At 44.3% G+C, this 12,620-nt stretch overlaps 1 protein-coding gene across 10 annotated transcripts in view; it reads right to left on the minus strand.

The window, feature by feature from the left end:
• LOC145393515 (uncharacterized) overlaps nt 1-12,620 on the minus strand; it is a 1,158,665-nt gene that overhangs the window by 792,642 nt on the left and 353,403 nt on the right. The gene's annotated exons all lie outside the window — the stretch shown is intronic.

Below are 12,620 nucleotides of genomic sequence, written 5' to 3' on the forward strand. Positions count from 1 at the left end.
GAAGAAAAGAAGTGAGAAGAAGAGAGTAAGAGAAAAGTGGACGCGAGGAGAGGGAAAAAGTGAAGAGACGAGGGAACCAGCGGAGAGGAAAGGAGAGAGGAGAAGAGATGGAAGGAGGGGAGAGGAAAAGATGAGAAGAGAGGAAAAAAAGGGGAGAACAGGGGAGGGAGAAATGAAGAGGTGAAAGGACCAATCGAGGAGGGGTGGGAGAAAGAGAAGAGTGAAGGTGGAGAGAGGAGGGGATGGAAGGAAGAGGAGAGAAAGGGAGAAGAGGAGTGGGGAGCGTTTAGGGGATGACAGGTAAGAAGAGGAAAAGAGAAGAGAAGAGAAGAGGTATGCGACTAGCCGAGGAACACTACTATGCACTATCCCTCCTTCCATCGGGGGACACATCACCATCATCACCATCAACACAGCCATCACCATCACATCACCATCAACACAGTCATCATCATCATCATCATCATAATCACAATCATCATCATCACCATCATCTTTCCCACAATCATCATCATCACCTCCTTTACGACAATCATCATCATCATCACCTTTCCCACAATCATCATCACCATTAGCAGCAACAGCATCATTACAATCACCATCATCATCATCATAATCAACATCATCATCATCATCATCATCATCAACTCTACCACAACCACCACCACCATTAGCAGCAACAGCATCATTACAATCATCATCATCATCACTATCATCATCATCATCATCATTATCTCACGGAAACAAGAGTAAAGCATAAAACATAAATATAATGAGGACAATATTTCGTTTTATTTTAGGGTAGATTTTTTTTGGTGTGTGTGTGTGTGTGTGTGTGTGTGTGTGTGTGTGTGTGTGTGTGTGTGTGTGTGTGTGTGTGTGTGTGTGAGAGAGAGAGAGAGAGAGAGACTTCCATTATTTCATAGGCGCCTTCACGTGGTGGTAAAGAAATAAACGAGCTGCTTCACTGCCCGGCTATGCCAACGGCCTTCAACTCCCACCCTCTCCCCTGAAAGGACGATGGTAGACTGCAAGGGAAGAGCACCTGAATCAGTCCACCTGGTTCACGTTCAGATAAGCCTTGGGTTCCTCCTCTTCCTCTACTACTACTACTACTACTACTACTGCTACTACTATTACTATTACTATTTGTTACAACTACCACAACTACAACAACAACAACTACTACTACTACTACTCACTACTACAACTAGTACTTTTACTACTACAACTACTACTACTGTTACTACCACCAACTACTACTACTGCAAAAATAATAATTATCATAATAATAATAATAATAATAACAATAATAATAATGTCGTCGGGTTGCAGGGTTTAAAAATATCCATACATTTACTAATATTAGGTTATTATATTTTTCCGCCCCAGGGAACTCTAATATATACTGTTACACTCATATATACGACGCATATATTTTTTTTAAATTTATATGTGTAATACTTTAGGTCGTAACATTATCTAGTTTAATACACGCCTCTCTCTCTCTCTCTCTCCTTTTCCTTCTCTCGTCTGCTTTTTCCTAATCTCATCTCTACATCGTTTCCTGTTTTCTTTTCATATCTTCTTCTCTAATTTCCTCTGGGATTTCTCCTTCCTTTCCCATCTTACGTTCGACATATCCAAGTATCTTTCTTTCGAACATAACTCGGCTCCCCCTCCCCCCTCCCTCTCTCTCTCTCTCCGTACCGTATGACCCAGCATGGTGAGGGGTCGTGTCAGCAGGCCAGAAAGTAGGTCAGGGGAGAATACCGTGGTAGCTGAGGAGGAGGAGGAGAAGGAGGAGGAGGACGTGGTGGTAGTCGTGGGTAGGAGGGAGTCACGTCATGCTGTGGAGTTGAGATGAATGAGCAAAGATTAGGTTAGGGCCTGGCGCAGAGGTTAACACGTTCGCTCGCCTTCACATCTGCAGGGTACATTGGGGCCGGGTACGATTTCGGTAGCGTGGCGACCATGTATCCCCGTTAACCAAGCAGAATTTCTCGCGCCGAATACAACAATAATAAGTACGTTTCTGGAGGTTCATGGAGTTAATGAGGATTGTCTTTAAATTCTTCAATCGTTAATTCAAGGTGTCTCTTCAATGCTCATTAAGAACCTAGTGTTGGGCAATAAGATGTAAAGCCTGGCAACAACGAAGTATGTCCTCGGGCAGAAAATGTTGAAGGATTGTTGGTTTTATGTCCCAACGTGCAAGGATAAGTTTTGGTCCTGTCGGTTAACACTGAGAATACGCCCTAACTGGACACACACACGTACACTGGCAAAGCTTCAACTCTCACAGGCACTCCCATCATCACACCAAATACCCCTTCCCACTCCCATCATTACATCAATATACCCTTCCCCACTCCCACCATTACACCAAACACCCTTTCCAGAAGCGTACATGACCTGCATCAGGAAGCGTAAATTTTAGGTATCACTCTCCCTCCGAGATACTGAAATGGAAATCAAATGGGCCAATACACGCACAGACATACCGGTACTACTGAGAGGGATAATGCTCACTGGCCATTTGAAGCACGATTATCTTATTGAACTCTCGACACCGACATGCGATTGTAGCCAACATAGAGATGAATCCTTCTAGAGTAATTAAAACCGCTTCTAAGTAACCTGTAACCCCTTCCACACCATTACTTTTGGCTACCATGAAACAACTTTATTCATTTTATTCATAGTAACTCTCGATTGGTTCGCTGGGATGAGTTAGGATGCATTAGATCAAGCTAGATTAAGATACACAGATTTTGAGAAGACTTCTTGGCCTGGAATGACATAAACAGGACTGGTCTAGGCTGGGCTAGGTTAGATTAGGTTAGTGTGGGTTGGGATTGGTTATGTTGGGTTGGGTTGGATCAGATTAAGGGAAGGTAGAGTGGGTTAAATCAGATTAACCCTATCACTCAGAGGAAGACTTATTATTTTTATTACCTCTGGACAGTTCTATTCAGCTCCCTTCACGAGTGCTGGTGTAAAAACTGGAGAACTTATGAAGAACAGAGATGAAAATAAATACATTGACAAGAAGGCATACTACGTGGTGCACTTAACACTTGGCCCAACACTTAGTCCTTGGGTCGAATTTTGAGTATGCCTTTGGTTCCTTCTTACTTGCATGAAGAAAAAAAAAAAAAAAAAAAAATGACGCTCGACCAACTGATCTAAATATAACCTTACGTCATTCTTGCCTGACCCTCAACCCTAGTGCCAAGTTTTTGTCAGGATTAAATTACTTAGGGTGACCGTGCTTTGTGACCCTGATCTCCGACCTACTATTCTCAAAATCAAATCCCTTCCTTCTTGCTTAGCCTTCAACCCTTCCACCAAGTTGGGTCCAAATGAAATAAAAACCATGAGTTACAGGATCAAAGTTGTGACCTTTCCTTGGGACCTTACCCTTTACGTGACTGTCCTTAAAATCGAATCAATTCATCCTTGCCTTACCCTCAACCCGTCCACCAAATTTGCCTTGCGATGTGACCTTGACCTCTGACTTAATATTCTACAAAAATCAGTACCGGTAGGTCAATTCCCGGAAGGACTCTGAACCTACCTATTAAATCTGGTTGACAATGCATTAAAACTATCTGATTTGTTTGTTAACTCTCTCTCTCTCTCTCTCTCTCTCTCACACACACACACACACACACACACACACACACACACACACACACACACACACACACACACACACCGATCAAAACATTACCCCTTCCCTCTATCGCATGTGCGGGAAACAAGGACAGTGACGGCGCAAACGACCATGAACTGACAATATTTACCTGAGTGGCAAGCAATCAGGAAAAACAAAAAATACAGGAATCTCTTAAAAACCAAACGGAAGATAACAAAATTGACAAAGTGCGAATAGGTACGAATATAATAAAATTGCACGAATCAGGGAGGGAGTGTGCAAAAACATTAAGGTGAAAAAGAACGCAGAAAAACAAACAAAAACGAAACAAAGGAAGACACAAACTATACGAATTTAGAAGCAAGGAAGAAAAAATAGAGGTAAAAACATCACACACACACACACACACACACACACACACACACGCACGCACACACACACACACACACACACACACACACACACACACACACACACACACACAAACACACACACACACACACACACACGGCCAGGAACACAGTACACACACATGAATGAGGGAATGCAGGCAGGGCAGGTCAGGTTGGAATGACAAGGGGCGGGGTTATTGCAGGACGCTGGGGCCTATTTGAGAGAAGCTAATACCACGTTATTGACAATCACAGAGCAACCACATCAGGAGGGGGGGGCGGGGAAGGGGGAGAGGGAGGAGGAGGAGGGGGGACGGGAGACGGGAGGGACGAAGGACAGGGGGAGAGAGAAATCATGAGAGACAGGGAGACGGGTGATTCGGGGGAGATGGGGAGGTGAGGGGAGAGACGGAAAAGGGTAGGGTTGGGGAGACGAGGGCAGGGGAGGCAGGAGGGGGTGAGGGAAACCAGGAGAGGAGGGGGTAACTAGAGGGGAGGTCAGGAAGAAGGAGGGGGAGAGGGATCTGGAGGAAGGGGGATGGATCAGACAGGAGGGTGAAGAAAGCAGACGGAAGGGGAATCAGAGAGGAGAGGTGGTGTGTGTGTGTGTGTGTGTGTGTGTGTGTGTGTGTGTGTGTGTGTGTGTGTGTGTGTGTAAAGCGAGATCTAACTGAACCCCCGGATCTTAGCCCACATATGACCTGGTATTAGTGCTGGTATGACTGCTGGTATTACAAGTACTGAGGCGACTGGTATTAATTAAGGTCTCAGCCACTATCACACGGATTTCAGGCTAAGATTATTTCCTTCGTTACGCGAGAAAGGCACGCGATAAAACCAAGACTGAGAGAAGTGACTGGGCAAGAAGGAGACACGTGATAAGTGAGAGTGACACGTGATAAAGAAGAGAAACATAGGCGACAGAGCAAAAAAGAGACGAAATAATAATAGGATGAGAGAGAGAGAGAGAGAGAGAGAGAGAGAGAGAGAGAGAGAGAGAGAGAGAATATCTTAAGTAAAAAAAGGCTGGGGTAGCGTAAGTATGTTTGGATATTCCGGTCAAACTCGCCTCTAGGGGAAGACGAGAGAAACATAAAGAACCACACTTTTAAAACATTGAGCAGCACCTCAAGTCCCCCCTCCCTCTTGACCCCCAAGCCCCCTACCCCCATTTTTCCTACCCCCTAACCCCTCCATCCCCCCCTCGACCTACCCTGAGCCCCGTGTGCACGCTTAGTCGTACATACATACATATACACGTACACATACATAAATACATGCATACATATTCACAGGGAGAGGTATACATGTAGAGAAACAGTATGTGGATTTTTTTGCACGTTCATCATGGGTACCCACCTAACCTACTGTATATATCCACACACACGCACACACAAACTCTCTCTCTCTCTCTCTCTCTCTCTCTCTCTCTCTCCTCTCTCTCCTTCCTGACTTTCATTAACAGCCACTTTTTCCCTCTCGCCTCTCTCATCTATCCTTACACACTCTCTCTCATTTTCCTCTCGCCTCTCTCATCACACACACACACACACACACACTGCGACAATTCCACAGTCAGTTTTTATTTTCCCCCCAACAAGTTAAATTGAGGTCCCGAAATCTATCATCTCACCCCCTTAAAAAGGCACTGGCCAATCAGGGGACTTCCAGGATCGATGTGGACCAATCAGAAGGTTTCCAGGATAGATGTGGACCAATCAGAGGGTTTCCAGGATCGATGTGGACCAATCAGAGGGATTCCAGGACAGATGTGGACCAACCAGAGGGTTTCCAGGACAGATGTGGACCAATCAGAGGGATTCCAGGACAACTGTGGGCCAATCAGAGGGTTTCCAGGACAGATGTGGACCAATCAGACGGTTTCCAGGACAGATGTGGACCAATCAGACGGTTTCCAGGACAGATGTGGACCAATCAGAGGGTTTCCAGGACAGATGTGGACCAATCAGAGGGTTTCCAGGACATACAGTATGTGGACCAATCAGAGGGTTTCCAGGACAGATGTGGACCAATCAGAGGGTTTCCAGGACAGATGTGGACCAATCAGAGGGTTTCCAGGACAGATGTGGACCAATCAGAGGGTTTCCAGGACAGATGTGGACCAATCAGGAGGTTTCCAGGATCGGCAAGGATTCCGAACTAGCAAGACAGCCAATCTCAGGGCCACCCGAATTCTTGACTTCTTCCAGGATTCTTCACTTCCTGGAATCCAATCAGAGGGCTTTCAGGATCTTTATGGGCTGATTAGCGGGCTTCCAAGAGAGTGTGAACCCCCCAACCGACACCAAAAAAAAGAATAATAATAATAATGATAAAAATACGGCTTCTTGGATGGATGCAGACTAATCAGAAGTTTTCAAGGATCCTTCGCTAGCAAGGGAACCAGTGAAAGGGCTTCCAGGATTCGTGACTACCCGGAAAGCCGATCAGGAGGCTTTCAGGATGGGCATCGACCTGACAGCAGTATTCTTCACTCAGATGGGGAGCAATCAGACAGGCAGAGGAGAACCAATCACACGTCTCCCTTGCTTCTTGACTCTGCATACATCTAAGCAAATGCCGTTCTGCATTCTTGATTCAGTGGAGAGCCAATCAAGAGAGCTTTATGGACAATCAGGAGAGCTTTACGGAATACCTGATTACCCAGACAACCCATCCTGTGCCCCCCTTGATTCCTGATGGGCGGGAACCAATCAGTGTGGAGATATGTCAACACTGGCCGCAATCACCAATCACAGCCAAGGCCCTCTCCCCCCACCCCCACTCATCTCACCCCGTCAAGGCCACGTTATTGTCATTTGGCAGTGTAATTAGTTGTTCTGGGGGTGTCTGATTTTGTGGCTGTTTGTGTGTCTGTCTGTGTCTGCTATGGCTGTCTGTATGAGTGTCAGTGTCTGTGTTGTGTCTTGAATTTATGAGCTTGTGTGAATCTGTGTCTGTCTGTGTCTGTTATGGTTGCTTGAACGAGTCTGTGTCTGTTTGTTACGGCTGTTTGCATGAATTTGTGTGTGTGTCTGTTGTGAGTATATACCTTACTAAATTTCTGGCTATATATATAATATCTGGGGGAGGCGGTGGCTAAATCGGTAGAGAGGGGGTCTGCAATCCTAATGGACCCAAAGTCGAATCCCCGCTTAGGTTGGGAACAGTTTAAGGATTTGAATTTCAAACAGCAGACTTCACTGATCTATAACATAAAAATACCCCGCTAATACCAGTACACCAGTCCTGTATGAGAAAACCCTAGCATACATTCAATATGGACGGTGGGTGTTAGCGCCGAAGTGGTGACATGCGATGTGCGGTATGTACGAGGACTACTGGGCCTTGAGAGCAGGCTATGAAGACGATGCCCAGAATCGCACACATAAAAAAAATCTGTGTCTGTGTCTGTTTTCTGTGTGTGTTGATATGCCTGTTTGTACGTCTGTGTCTGTGTCGTGTATGTACCGTACTGAATTGACGGGTCTGTATGAATTGGTGTATTTGGTCTGTGTGTCTTTAATAGCTGTCTGTTTAAGTCTGTGTCTGTGTCGTGTGTGTCTTGAATCCATCGTATGTATGAAGCTGATTGTGTCTGTATTGTGTAGGTACTGAATTCAATGCTGCTTATATACACTGTTATTCCTGTGTCTATGTTGTTTATATATCAATTGCCTGCTTTGATAAATTTGTCTGTGTCTGCATTTCTGTGTCTTGGGTTATGTCTGTCTGCGTAAATCTGTCAATTTGTGTCTGTGTTGCGTGTGTCTGAATCTGGCTGCAACTACACCTGTCTGTGCCCGAAGTAATACTGTTCTTGTTTACATGGATGTGTCTGTGTGTCTGAATAGGTGCGCTTGGAATTACTGTATGTCTGTTTTTGCCTGCTTCTGTCTGTTTTGCATGCATGAATTCGTCTGTGTATAAAGTACGTCAGTGTCTGAATATTTGCCTGTATTTTCTTTCTCCGTGTCTAAATCTCTCTCTCTTTGTGTCGAGTTGATGTCTGTTTGTTTGTCGAAATTCATACCAATAATATACTCGGTTTTTGTCTAAAGTGTGTCTGAGTCTAACTGAATCTGAAATTACTTGGCTGAATTTCTTTGACTATGAGCTTATATGCGCCAATTTGTTTTTATGCAAGAGTTATAACCCTCTGTCTCTAGTGGCATTTGTGAAGGAACCTTTAATTACACTTTTCTCCAACTAAAATCTTATCACTGTATCACTGAGGCGCCATGACATTGTAACCTAACCTCCACTTAACCCCAACCCAGCCATCTGTCTTGCAGTGATACATCTCCCTATTCCCCAGTAAAATTTAATAAATAAATAAATAAATAAATACAATAATCCCACCGCACCCATCTCTGTCTTGCAGTGATAAATATCCCCATTCGCCCAAAATAACAATAACAAAATGACGATAATTAATATGAAAGATAATGAACTAACCCTACTTAATCCCAGAGTTAATCACCCATCTACCTGTGACAAATGCCCGGCAATTAAGTAGCAAAAGTGCGTGCGTGTGGGGAGAGGGTGGAAAACTGCAGCCCCCAATGGCAATTCCAGCGATTATTGTTGGCACACCCCGAACACCTGTCCATTTTTCGCTGACGAGGTGATGCCGGAGTGTGAGGGAGGTTGTGGGTGGAGAGAGAGAGAGAGAGAGAGAGAGAGAGAGAGAGAGAGAGAGAGAGAGAGAGAGAGAGAGTGTGTGTGTGTGTGTGTGTGTGTGTGTGTGTGTGTGTGTGTGTGTGTGTGATATAAACACACAAGCATTTATGTACGTGTGTATAAGCAAGCGTGAAATTGCGGGAGTGCCACATATGCAGGTGTAAGTGTGAATACAGGTAAGTGCGTGTGGGTGCCAGCGTGTACCTTCATAACTAATTCATGACTTAAATTACCTCCAGCCACTTCACAAACCCACTCACGTTATACTGCAGACACTGTAATCCAGGATGCTGGTAAATATATATAAATGTGAGGGGAAGTAAATTACCTGGAGTGAGAATTGTTTAGGTCTTTTCTATTTTATCCCTTTTCTTTCTAGGCTCCACTAGTTTCCCTCATTCCCATCTCCTCCTGTTACTCATTCCTTACCCCCTTCGTCTCCAAGTCTTACTCTTCCTCGTCTCCTCCTCCTGTTCCTCACCCCTTATCCCCATCATCTCCACCAGAGTTACTCATCCTCATCTCCTCCTCCTACCCCTCACCCCACTGTCTCCATCAGTCTTTTTCATTCCTATCTCCTTCCTCATCCCAAACCTCTTCCCTTATACTCCCTCTCCCTCTAACTTACACTCCCTCCCTCTGTAGTATTTTTCACCTGTCTCTTCTCTCTCTCATTTCCTATATCCTGATAATCATTCCCTTCTATCCACTCCTCTCACTTCAATTATTTTTCCTCAGTTCTGTATTTCCTGATGTTTTCCTTGCATCCCTCATTCACCAAAATCTGTCTTCTTTCCTAAACATCCTTTTTTTTCCTTATTCTATATTTCTTCACTATTTCTTCCCCTGCATTCCCCTCTCATCCTAACCTGTCTCTCCTTTACCTCAGCCCTTTCTAGTGTTATTTAATCCCTAATAACTCTTCTTTTGTATCCCTCACCTACAGTCTACCCTACATCTCAGTTTTCTTTCTTGTGCACTCCTTACTCATTCGCCAATCCTCTCATTTTACCTTTCTATCCTAGCATAAACTCTTTCCTTCTCTAAATCCTCTTCCTTAATTCTTCATTCCTTCTTAATTCGTCCTTTCTATCCTCCTCTCCTCATAACTTTACAACATTTCCTTCACATTCATCCTTTCTCTCATTTCTTACTCTTCCATACTTCCTTCCGTCTGACGTCATTCGCAGTAAGTTAACCTCTCCTTCCACGTCTATCTTTTCTCCCTCACTCCTTTCTTGTAATTCTTCCCTTGCATCCCTCTCTCCCTCTTGCTTAGTCTCTCCTTTCCCTCTATTCCTCCTTCTCACTTATATTCTTATACTTTTTAAGTGCTGTCTTCCTCTCAAAACCCAAATCCTTTACCTGAGTTTTTCTTTTTTACTCATTGTTCTCTTAAAATCCCCCTTTTCACCAAAGTCTTTTTACTAACTCATTCTCCTTCCCTCCTGTTCTCCTTTTAACTCAACTAATGCTCTTTCCTTCACCTCTGTCTTTTCTCTTTCCCTCTTTACTTCTACATTAAAGGTCCTCTCTCATTATAACACAATCTTCCTTTCACCTAAGTTTATTGTCTCTCCTTTCTTATTTCCTGGTTTGTCTTCTTCAACCTTTCTTACGTTCATTCCTTATTCCTTCCTTAATTCCTTCCTGTATCCCTCTACCATCCTATTTTATACTGTACTCTTTTCATCAACTCATTTCCTTTTCTCACGTTCCTTATTCCTCTATATTTCTTTCACACTGTCTGCCTCTCACTTCACTTACACTCTCTCTTTCACCTCAGAATTTCCTCAGTAACTCTTCTGTTCTACCCCAACTGCCTGGTTAAAGAAATTTCCTTCAACTTCCTTGCTATTTCCGAAAGGAGGATGGCGAAAGGCAGAAAAGGGCATCTTGACATCCACATGAACCTGAGCCCACAACAACCACAACAACAACTTAAACTCTTTTCTTAACCTCAGTCTCTTCTCTCTCATTCTTTTTCTCTCATAATTCTTCTTCCCATAATTCTTCATCATCATAACTTATACTCTCTTCTCCCTTCTTCTCAAGTTCTTATAATTCTTCCCTAAGTTATTCTCATCACCTCAATATTTTTCTCACTTTATTTCTTTCGCTGTTTTCCTTTTCTTTCTTACATTCTTCATTCACTACAATTTACATCCCCTCCTTTACCCCCGTCTTTTTTTTTTCCTCGTTTCTCATTCCCCCGTAAATCTTCTCCCTCCACCCTCCTTACTTCCTAACTTTATTTTTTTCCCTTCATCTCAATCTTTATTTACACTGTCATTATATTTCCCTCTCTCCCTCTCTCCTTGAAACTTAAACTCCCTCCTTCACCTCCATCGCTTCCCCCTCATTCCTTATACCTCCATAATTTTCCCTCCCTACATCCCCTCTCACCCTAACTCTCTCTCCATCCCCTCTCCCATCCCCTTATTCACCCAAATCCCCTCCCTAATACCTTCTTCCCCCTCCCCCCTCTCGATATTTAAGTAGACTATATACTTCAAGGCTAAGCTACCTATTTTCTTCCCGTGTATACCTGCACTCGAAGACCTCCCCCCCCCATCTCTCTCTCTCTCTCTCTCTCTCTCTCTCTCTCTCTCTCTCTCTCTCTCACTAATTCCTCTTCTTAGCAACTCTCGTTTCCTTCGCCAAGTATCCTTCGCTTCCAAACTCTCCTTTCCTTTTTCTTACAACTTTCATTTTCTCTCTCGAACAACTTTTTCTTCTGTATCTTTCTTTTCCTCTTCAAACTGTCATTTCCTCTTCCAACTATTTTTTCTCTTTTCCACATTTCATTCTACCTCTTCCTTCAACTCTCTCTCTTTCACGATTCTCACTTTCCTGTTTCACTCCCTGTTTTTCTATTCCTTCCACCAAAAACTTTCATTTCCTTTTCCTCATCACGCCCTTTCCTCTTCCTCCACTTCTTTCTTTCTCTCTCTCTCTCTCTCCTAACTTTTCTTTCTCTTCCCCACAGCTCCCTCTTCCCCTTCCAAACGTCTTTCCCTCCTCAACTCTCTTTTACCTCTGCTACACTCTCTTTCCTACCTTCTCCCATTACATCCCTCCCTCCCTCTCTCCATTACATCTCTCCTCCTCCTCCTCCCCATTACACGTCCCATACTCTCCGATTTCTCGTCTCCCATTACTTCTCTCGTCAATCCCCTTTCCCTTTCCCTTCCCCCTCCCCTTCCCCTCCCTCACTAAATTTCTTCCCTCCCCTCACCCTACTATGTCCATCATTTGGTTACATCCCTTTCTCAACGATCTCCCCTTCCCCCTCCCTTATCCCCCTCGCCCTCACTCTCACCCCTTCCTCTCACCTCACCTCTCCTCCCCTTCCCCTTCTCTCCTCCCCAAACCCTACCCCATCCCCCCCATCAGGTTACCCTTCTTTCTCTCGCTTTCCCCGTTTCCCACCCTATCTCGTACCCTCTCCCTTCACCCCTCCCCCACCCCATCTCTCCCCCCTCTCCCCCCCACTCGCCAGCCCCCTCCCCAACTCAAGTCTCCCCACACAACAACCAAGAACCTCCCTAACTTTCCCAAGTCCCCAGTTAATCGGGTATATTCTCACTCCCTTGATCCTCTCTCTCTCTCTCTTTTTCTCTCTCATACATATATATTTTTTCACTTATTTCATACCCCTATTTACTTTTCATTTCCATGGTTTCTTTCATCGTCATCATCATCATCATCATCATCATCATCCCTTCTTCACCTCCCCACCGCTTGACCTGATCTACCAAAACAACTCAATTAACGGAGGCTGTTTTTAACCCCATCAATTACAGGAAGTCTTTCGTTTAACTGGAAAAAAATCGTCTGGTGTTCCAACGAATAACACACACACACACACACACACACACACA

The sequence above is a fragment of the Coenobita brevimanus genome, chromosome 24 (assembly GCF_032717465.1).
Source record: "Coenobita brevimanus isolate Jiangsu-jjx chromosome 24, ASM3271746v2, whole genome shotgun sequence".
NCBI lineage: Eukaryota > Metazoa > Arthropoda > Malacostraca > Decapoda > Coenobitidae > Coenobita > Coenobita brevimanus.